Source organism: Onychomys torridus, chromosome 19 (assembly GCF_903995425.1).
Source record: "Onychomys torridus chromosome 19, mOncTor1.1, whole genome shotgun sequence".
Classification (NCBI taxonomy): Eukaryota; Metazoa; Chordata; class Mammalia; order Rodentia; family Cricetidae; genus Onychomys; species Onychomys torridus.
This window is the reverse complement of record NC_050461.1, coordinates 3,071,295-3,082,461: the sequence shown is the minus strand read 5'-3', so window position 1 is coordinate 3,082,461 and position 11,167 is coordinate 3,071,295.

The following is an 11,167-nucleotide window of genomic DNA, read 5'->3' as shown; positions in this document are numbered from 1 at the left end:
CTTAATTTTCTTAGTCTTTTCTATATTTATACTTTACGGAAAAAACTAGCCTCTTTTCTCTCTTGTAAGTCTATGATTCCTGTACTAACATTTTCTTAATTTGGCTGTAAATGTCTCAGGACATCTAATTCTGCTTTAAAAAAGTTTCATCTCTGCATAATGGGAAAGTGCAGAACATGTCTCAATTCCTTGTTTGAGTAGTCTAAGAATCTGGATCATCTCAGCTAGCCATCTTGAAATTGTCCTGAACAGTTTGTAGTCCAAAGTCGATCTTTCCCTGATGTTAATCAGCTTAAGGGTTTTACCACAGTCCATGTGGAATCACCTTTGAGAGGCCCAGTCATCTTTTTGAAGACTTCAAAGTTGCTGTTAACATGGTCATGGTTCCCAGCAGATTTTTTTTGTGACTCCTCTGTGGTTTGGAACAATCACAGTCTGACAAATGTCTGTCTCTGGGAACCATGAATGTTATTCCTTAGGAGAAAAAATCTTCACAGCAGTTTCTCCCCATCATTTGTCTTGCCAAACTTTTCCAAACTGACCTTTGCCAATGTTTTTTGCTTTTTTGTTTGTTTGTTTTTTGTTTGTTTGTTTTTTGGTAACATGATAGTCCTGGCAATTTTTCTCTGAACAAGCAGCAGTAAGCCCTTTATCCCAGGAAGCAGCACCACCTCAATCACCAATAGGATGAGAAGCAGCCAGCATCTCAGAGCATCAGCCTCTGCCTCCATGGTCCCACTGCCGCTGTTTGTGGCTGGGCCCTGGGCCACAGCTTCTCCTTAGCAAGACTCCTAGGTTGGCCTCAAACTTGGGATCCTCCTCCCTCTGCCTCCTTCAGTTAATCCTGAAGGTCATGCACCACCACAACTGGCCAAGTGTAGCTCAAGGCCACAGGCAAGTGGCTTTTTTGTGAATTTTTAACATGAATGTTGGGTGCCAGAAGTAGATGTAATTCTGAACAGTGTTTTAAATTAAGAAACACAGAGCCAAATGCATATTTTAAAGCCCAAGAGGTCAGAGCAGCAGCCAAAAACTAAGAACAAGACATCTTCTTTTACCCCTTTCTGTCATCCTTCCCTTCAGAAAGAGACCTACTTCCTGTGTGTCTGCATTTTTTATTGACTTTCTGTTCTGCCTTCTCATTGGTTCTAAACCCAACCATGTGACCTCCTCATCACTGCCTGTCTACACAGACCTCAAGGTCTCTATGGTTGGCATTTTGATTAAAGACAAGTGTCTCCAATCTGGCTATGTCCTTGAACACACAGAGATCTGCCTGTCTTGTGATCAGGATTAAGGGTGTGTGCTACCACTGCCAGACTTCTGCAAAATGGTTTGCTATTAGCTCTGAGCCCCAGGCAACTTTTATTATTAACATACAATTAAAATCACATTTCAGCACAAATAAAATATCACCATAACAGTGTATAAAAAGATTATCCCAACACACTGATTTAAAATCACTCATGTCACATGACATAAGTACCATTTTGCCCAGGAGGAGATGGGGATGGGGGGGAGAGGGTTGGAGTGGGGAGGACAGGGGAACCATGGCTTGTAAAATTATATGTAAAATTATATGTAAAATTATAACACAAATATCCATATGAAAAAAACAAAATAAATGTATTTTTAAAAAATACAAAAAAAAAAAGAAAAAGAAAAAGAATTCCTATAGGAGAATGCTTAGAAGGTAAAATAGCCAAAATGGAATCAAGTTTTAGATCCACGTGTCCTTCCTGTACTTTGTTTTCCACCAAACCTATTCTGTCTCAGCTTCAGCTGATAATACTCTTGGACTATTTGAGTCCTTGTCACCTTCTAAGGTTTTGAACAGAAAACCCAGTTCATCATTTTTCCCCAACAACGGCTTTTAGATGGGAAGTGTTTCTGAATAATCTTTGAAAGTCATTAAGAAACTGTAAACAATCTCTCCTAATTTGTACCTTTTGGGGTCTAATTTTTTGTAGACCTGTTTTATATCCTAAATAATTAATAGAATTTCCTCTTTGTATCTTTTAAAGAGTAATTTGTAATCCCCAACAAGGCAAAATTTTCTTTACTTCTTCAAACATTCTTTCTAAGGTATTTGCATTTGAATCAGGTAGTAAATATTGTCCATGTAATAAGAAATTATAGGTTTAGGAAATTATTTACATATTGCTTCTAATGGCTGTTGTACAAAATATGGACATAGGGTTGGGCTATTCAACATTTGCTGTGGGAACCTTCCATTGATATATCTTAATCAGTTGAGAATTATTATAATCAAGCACCCTGAAGGCAAATCTTTTTTGGTCTTATTCTTGTAAGGGTATTGAAAAAAAAAAAAACAAAAAACAGTCTTTTAAATCAATTAAGTATAAGAAGCTATCCTTTAGGTAATATAGTAAGCAAAGGAATTCCAGATTGTAGAGTGCCTATTGGCTGAATTACTTTGTTAATTGTTCTTAGGTCTGTTACCATTCTCCATTTACCTGATTTATTTTTAATAACAAATACAGGAGGATTACAAGGCTGGTTGGTTCTTCAATGTGCTGAGCATTTAACTGTTCTTGTACCAGCTCTTCTAAAGCCTGGAGTTTCTCTGTTGTTAAAGACCATTGCTGAACCCATACAGGCTTGTCCATTAATCATTTTAAAGGTAGAGCTATTAGTGTCTTTGGAAGATCAGCAGTTGTTTGTGCCCTGTTCTTGTACAATCTGGATGGCTGGTGAATGCTCTTTTAGAATAATACCTCCTAATATTTCTCTCAGAAACACGTGCTAGTTTATGATTTGTTTCTGAGGATGGGGAATGTTATTCTGAATATTCCATTGTTGTAATAGATCATGGCCCCATAAGTTCATAGCTATATCAGCCATATATGGCTTTAGTTTTCTTCTCTGAACTTCTGAACCTATACATTCAAGACATCTTGCACTCTGTTTCACTTGAGATAATGTTCCAACCCCTAAGAGCTGAACATATACCTATTGAAGAGGCCAATTTGGATGAAAAAATTCTAGTGTAAGTATTGTAACATCTACACCTGTGTCTGATAAACCTTCCAAAAGAATGTCATTTATTTTTATTTTTAATTTTGGTCTTTGTTCATTTATAGAAGTTTTCCAAAAAGTTCACTTTATGCTTTGTCCTGAATTTCCTATTCTCTCTGCTGCAGCTGTTCTATCACCCACAGCAATCTGGTTTATTTTAATAGGCATTTGGTTATTTAATTGCTCTGAGAAGGGTTTTCTTCTATGATGGCAGGAAAGGTCTTAACTGAATTTGATGTAGGGTTTTGCATGAGCCTCCTCTAGGAGTTTACTGAGGACAGAGGCAAAGTTTTATCTTGTATGTTTCTTGTTGATCTACATTCATTATTCCAACGTTTACACTTACCATACCTTCTGTATAATGCTGAAAGGATGGGCACTCTGTTGCTCTTGTTCCTTCAATTAACATTCTTTCTTGGAACACTCTGTTTACATTCCCTTTTCATATGACCTTGTTTACTACAACCAAAACATCTGACATTATTCTTCCTTAAAGCTTTGGTATAACCTCTCCTATCCACTTTTCATCATGGTCATGAGATTCAATAGTAATTGTGTCTCTGATCCAATCCTCCAAGGGAACTGATATTGCCTGATTATTCTTTTGTATGCTGCATTCATGTTCTCAAAAGCCAAAGATTCAATTATTATGTCTAGCTTCTGAATTTGGTATCATTCTACTTACTGCTGAAGACAGCCTTTGTATGAAATCCGTGGAGGATTCTCTGTGGCCTTGTATAAGTTCTGTGAATGATTCATTTCCCCCCACCCTGTTTCCTCAATTCTGTCCCATGCATTCATGGCTGCCCTCTGGCATAGAATTAAGGTTTAGTTATCACATAAAGATCATGTTTGTATATCAACATATTTGCCATCTCCAAGCAGCTGATTCTGGGAAATTTCCACATCTCCAGTTCTACATTTTTGTTTTATTGTTTTAGCCTCCTCATTACACCAGGTTCACTACTGTAATTCTGCCCCAGCCTGTAGAACAGGTGTTACCAATTCTTTCCAATCCTGAGGAATAATCTATTGCAAGTTGACCATGAGTTTAAACATTTGCTTCAAAAATGGAGAATGCATGCAATATGATACTATTGCTTCCTTAATTTTCCTTCAATATAACATTTCATTGGAGTCCAATTAGCTTGTACATGCCCTTGAGCATGTAGTTCCTGTAAAGTTACTGGATAGATTAAGTTTGCTTGTTTGAAAACAGGCTGTGTCTCTGTAAACATATAATTCAATCCTGAAATACTTTCACTTTTAAATTCTTCTGTCTGGGTCTGAATTTCTCTATTAGTTAGTAATTTTATCAGGATTTTCTAAAGCTTTTATCTTGGTACTTAAATTGACTCACCTTTTTAATACTAAAATGTGGATAATTAAACAAATAATATTCATAAATGATGTTACCTACATCCCATCAACATTAGTTATCCTCTCATTTATTTTTTTCATTTTTAGACTGCCTAATATATTATTAAACAAAGGCCAATTTTCCTTGCATTGTAAAATTGTTTCCTGTTTTTTCATGTGTGAAAAAAAAACCTCTTTCTCCCTTTAAGATATCTTAATTAACTTACCAAGTCTGCAAAGAATAGTAGAAGTCCAAGGGAATTTCAAAGCAGCTACCTAGTGTGGTGGCAGTCTGAGATAAAAATCCAGAGAAGAGGGGAGAGAGAGAGAGAGAGAGAGAGAGAGAGAGAGAGAGAGAGAAAGAAAGAGCCCACCACCCATCAGGAGAGAGAATGCCAAAGAGATTCCAGCAGCATGTTCTGGCCTAAGTCACAAGCAGTCTGGCCTCTTGCAGCTCTGGCTACTATAATCCCACAAGCAGTCTGGCTACGTGTATTTCTAGTCACTTTTAGCGTTCAGCTCCAGCAGAGCTGGGGCCTGCAAAGCCACAGGAAAGTGGCTTTTTTGTGAATTCCTGTTCCATGCTGGGCACCAAATATAGATAAATTTCTGAATGTTCTTGTTAAATAAAAAAGCACAGAGGCAAATACAGGGGTGAAAGCCTTAGAGATCAGGGAAAATGGAATAGCCACCACTCAACCTTATATCACCAGCTCTGCAGCCTCCAAATGCGAGCTACTTTCTATCTTACCCACACCTTTATTACCTTGTTCTACCCTCTCATTGGCTATCTTAGCCCAGCTATATCACTTCCTTGTCACTGCCTGACTGTACAGACTTCCAGGTCTCTATGGTTGGTACTGGGAGTAAAGGCATGTGTCACCACACTTGGTTCTCTTCCCTAGTATGGCCTTGAGTACACAGAGACCCTGTCTGCTAAGTGATCACATTAATTACCACCACCTGACTTCTATGCTTACTTAAAATGGCTTGCCATTTCCTCTGATCTCCAGGCAAACTTTATTAAAGCAAAAATGAAATAAATATCACCACATTTCAGCACAAATAAAATATCACCACAACACCCATTTGAGTTGTTGGCTAAAAGGACTCCTAGAAATCCCCAAATAACTAAGGCTATTGCCAAGACTAAAGGTTGCTCACCACAAACTGACAGCAAGGTCTTGTTGCTGAAGGCAACACCTACATAACTCACATGGAGATGTCAACCTGGTGCCTACAAGGAGCCTTTATGCTTATGTTCCAGCATCTTTGATACAGGAAGGTACTTTTCACTCTACCAAAAGAGGAATGTAAACACCAAGCCAGAGACAAAGCCTTTGGTATTCAATGGTATACTTCTTTCAAGATATATTAGTGCAGTGGTGACACAAAGCTTGTGAGAATGAACAATCATAACTGATTTGATGTGTGATAGAACACAGTCCTGATATAGTTTGGTTACCAAGAACCAGAGAATAGATAGTTCAGGAACCTAAGATAAGACCAAATAATACTGGTATAAACAAAACAAAACAAAAAATTCAGAGATAAAATGACTCTTAATGACATTCTCCTATATTCCTAGATCAGTGCCTTATTGCCATCATCAGAGAAGCTTCTTCCTACAACGAATGGGAAGAAATACAAAATTAACCACCAGACATTACAAGGAAAGTGAGAGACTTTGGAACACTCAGCGCTAAATGAGGTGTTGCCATCAAATCCTTCCACTGAGAGCTTAGGAAACTTTGGAGAAGAGGAGGTGGATAGAGGATGAGAGTCAGAGTTGATGGAGGCAACCAGGAAAACAGTGCCTTCTAAATTATCATGAGAAAAGCACATATGAACTCACAGAGACTGAAGAAGCATGTGCAGAGTTTCAAGAGTCTGCATCAGGTCCTCAGGGTAATTATTATGGCTTTCTAGCTTAGTGTTTTTCTGCAATCCCCCAGTATGTTAATGATTCTTGTGCATTCTCTTGAGAGATTTTTCTTCTCTTTGTTTTAAGCATATAACTTCAATGTGATAGTTTTTGTTTCATGCCATTATGTATATTTTTATATTTTAATATCATCTCTTCGAAGCAGAAAGGAAGTGGAAGCCATGGGAGGGGAAGTGGGGAAGAACTGGTAAGAATAGAGAGAGGGGAAATTATAATCAGAATACATTTTATGAGAAAACAGTATCTTGTCAATAAAGAGGAAGAAAATTAAAAGTAATAATTCATACAGATGAATTAAAAGAAAAGCAAAATAAACTTTTGATCTTTATTCTTTCATGAGGTACAATATACAAAAAAAATCTAACTGCCCAGTCTTGCAGTCCACTCACTCTAGAAATTGTCTCTAATACATTTTTTAATATCTCTTTTCTCAGGTTCTAACTTACCCTGGATTCATGAATAGACACAAAATTGTCTGAATGTTTTGCTTACCTGAATGACTAAGTTTCATGAGATGAAATTCTATGTCTTCTTCATCCTCCTTTTATCTGAACATACTACAGGGAATGAAAAGTCAATAAAGAAATTAAAAGAAAGTTTAAAAAACACATTTGTGTAAATTACTAAAAAAAAAAACAACCCTAAAATAAATAACTAAATTAGTATCATAAAAACAAAAATGTACCACTTTGGCTCCCTATTAGACATTAAATGCTCTGCATGAAAAAGCCTCTATATCTCCTAAAATACACCTAGTAATGAGCAACCAAAAATTCAACATATGAGCACATAAGGGGCATTTCATATTCAAACAACATGCAACTGCAACATGATTAGATGTTGGTATTAAGTCACATAGTTCTTTTTTGTCATATCTGAAAGGAGAAGATACCTTATTAGAGTTGTGATATTTGTGAAAAACTTCAATAGCGTGTAATTCTATAGCATTTCATAGATCTCTGAATGTACTTCATTTGTGGAAAGTCATTTATTTATTATTTATCTAAATTTAGACATTACTTTTGCAATTTTCTGATATGCAACAGTCCTAGATTAGACTTATTGAAACCTCTTCAGAATTTTAGTATGAGAGACAGACCCTGAAATATCCGCTGTCATTAGTTTCTTTAAACCAATTTCAAAACTTGAAAAACAGTTTCATAATTTGTTTGCTTCACTTTTTACTATTTATTAAAAAATACTTTGTTTTAAAAATATGTGAAATATGCTTCTAAGAAATTATACTGTAAATTTACCATAGAATAGCAATGATGATCTCATTATTTTATCATTTTGTTCACTGTAATCAGGATTTAGTTGGATTTCATGCATTTAACAGCCTGCAAACCATCGCTTTTGAACGGCAGCACAGCTGGAATCATTTCCAGGATGAAAGATTACCCTCAATAAACTTGCTTTGCTGGTTGGGTTGAAAAATGTTCAAATATAAACTCTAAATTGACTGAAAGCATAGACATTTCTTGGCATACCCTGTGTGGTACATTGAACAAAATGAAACATTTAATTTTAATTAGAATATTAAATTAAACCCTATGTCAAATATAGGGCAGAGTTGCAAAAGGAGCTGGGTTATTATAGTTAAAAGGATTAAAATGCATGTACCAAGCATCAAACAGATCTGATGTGGACAAAAATAGCCATTGAGCATGAAACTGTTCTTGCCTGGACTTCTTGATTGACTGGATGTGCAGGACCGAAGGTGACCACTGAACTTTGCTTGGTAAAATGGTCCTTCAGGTTCCTGGTTCACAGAGGAAACTACCAGACATTCTACAGGAAACAGAAGAAAGTGACTGAGAGACTCTAGACCTATGGGCTGAAGACAGATGCCCCAACTTGACAGAAAAACATTAGGTGACTGTCCAAGCTGCCAGCTGTCTCTGTCTATTCTTGTAAGACTCTCAAAAGTTACTTGTGATCTTCTCCCAGTTCTCAGGTAATATTATATCCTTGTGAGGTCTTTGATGTAGTTGAAGACTAGATAGTTATAATTTCCTTAGTTATGATAAAAGATAAGTTAGATATGAAACCTTAGACTCACAAATATAAGATAGATAGGATATCTTCTTTAATTTTGCCAAATACGAATAGACTAGTTATTATAAATAGACAAGATATTGTAACTGTAACTCTTGCTAGATAATTTTTTTGTCATCTGTAATTTTACATTGTGAAAGTTAAAACCTTCCTTTTTGAAGAAAAAAAAAAAAGAAAAGGGGAAGTGCTATGGATATCACTCTGTATGGATGAAATGGTGATTGGCCAGTGGCCAGGCAGGGGGTATAGGTGGGACAGGCAGAGAGGAACATTCTGGAAACAGGAAGGCTGAGGCAGGGAGACCCTGCCAGCCAGCACCATGACAAGGGAGATGTAAGTTACTAGTAAGCCACAAGCCATGTGGCAACTTATACACTAGTCGATATGGGGTAATTTAAAATATACAAACTAGATAACAAGAAGCCTGCTGCAGCCACACAGTTTGTAAACAATATAAGTCTCTGTATGTTTACTTGGTTGGGTCTAAGCGACTACAGGACTGGTGGGACGAGAGAGATTTGTCCTGACCATGGGCTGGGAAGGACTGAAAAAAACTCTAGCTACATAGATCATTTATGAAATTTTGATGATAAAACTCTATTTTATGATTGAGAATGATTGAATAGAGATGTTAGAAATTGCCCCACAGGCAGAAAAAATATGGAGGATAATAATGCTTGAAAAAGAATATAAATAGTTATGTGCATAGTGATTTTCATATATATTCAATTAATAAAACAATTTTCAACTTTAATATTAAAAGCTTTCTCCTATTGTCCTAAATGAAGTGCACCATGTTATGCAAATATTTTGATTAGCTGTGTTCCCCTCAGTAAGTACAAATACACAATGATTATTTTAAACATATTCTGAAATTATTTTTTATTTAATTCAAGTGTTTAAAGAAATAGAACACTAGAGCCAAAGCTGTGGTCTTTGAGTTTATTTTTATTTTTCCTTATGATTTTTTACATACTAATGAGAGTTTGAAATATTTATCCAATAATTTCTACTTCTATTTTGTTCAAACCTAACTCTTAGTTAAAATTTTGAAAGATCCCAACATAAAATTTACTTCAAAGACTAAGCAGAAGTCCTGAGAGAAATGTGGAATGCTACTAACCATAATATTATTTTGTTCTGGAATTTCTGTGCATAAAAGAGTCTGGGAAATGGTATATTCCATGTTTTAATGTTTTCTAAATTTTAGATTTAACCAGTTTAGCTCCAAAAACTTAAAGGTTTTTCCTGTGCATAAAAATAATAAAACAGGGCTAGAGAGATGGCTCAGAGGTTAAGAGCATCTTCTAGAGGTCCTGAGTTCAATACCCAGCAACCACATGGTGGCTCACAACCATCTGCAGTGAGATCTGGTACCCTCTTCTGTATACATAATAAATAAACAAATCTTAAAAAAATTATAAAATCATCATATTAAAATTGTTTGTTTTTAATGAAATCACTATAAAAATATTTGTAAATTTGAATATCTAATAAAGCAATATGCTAATGTGACTGTGCTTTAAAAGAAATTATTTGCTTGATAGAAAAAGTTGGTTGTGAAACAGGAACAATTTCACAGATCTATTTTTAATATCAGAGACCCATTTATTGGTTAAATAGTTTGTGTTTTCTAAGGTTGTCTAGATGTTACGTTTGTGTTCAAGGCTTAGGATCTTCCCAAGGTCATCGTTCAGAATTAATTGGAATAGAATTTTGGAGGATACCTTTATGAATGATTAAATTACTATAAAGTAAACTGAGGGACTGTCCACCAGGAGAACTTTATCAGAAGAGTTACATGCTCACAGCCATAGAGAGTTGTCACATGATCCTGAAACGAGCATTTGGAGAGAATCATGGCCATAGGCAGCTGCCGTGGTGGCTTAAAGGCACAAAGACTTTGCAGTTTATCAGTTCCCCAATGAGATTCCAGAATTATACCATCATAGCATATGCTGCATGAGGGATCTTGTGGGGAGAGAGAACGCTAAACTCCATAGAAAAAGGCAGTTTCTGACTCTTAGAGGTTTTAAGTGCTGGGCTAAGCTAGCTCCACCAGGAATTAGCCTACATTCTGGAAGTAATTAAGGCACTGTTAAAGACTAAATTTGGTTTTGTTCTGGTCAGTAAGCAGTGGAGCAGGCCTTCAGTTAAAGGAGAGGGAGACTTCAAGTCCACCTTACACATCATCAGCTCTCTGCCTCAGATTTGTTTTCTGAGAGAGAGAGACAGAAAGAGAGGGAGGGAGCGAGAGAGAGAGAGAGAGAGAGAGAGAAGAGAGAAGAGAGAGAGAGAGGGGTGATCTAACAGGTACATGTTTGTAATGATGTGACTATTGAGGCTACTACAAAATTTATTGATTTAATTTCTATTCAAATTCCACATGGAGGTGATTAATTTATTATAAGAATGTGAAAGAAGGTAAGGTGAAATATTGTCATCCAATGACATTGTAAGACAGTAGGGCTATGTTTGCCACCTCAGGTTCAAATGCCTTTTCTGTTCCTTTGCTCTGGCAAAGGAAGACTGTTGGTGTGTAAGACAGGCAAGATTTCCCAGAGTTGTTTTTTTCTTCTGTAGTTTAAATCTTTCTTTCTAATTAGTTTCTTTCACAAGAAGCAATTTAATAACCCCACTAATATTAGTAAGCTCTGCATTGTCTATGTGTAGAGACTGATTTTTTCATCTAATTTATCTTTACTTCTTTAATATTAGGCAAAGTTGGACAAATATAAAAGTAATGATTGCACCTTTTCTTTCACC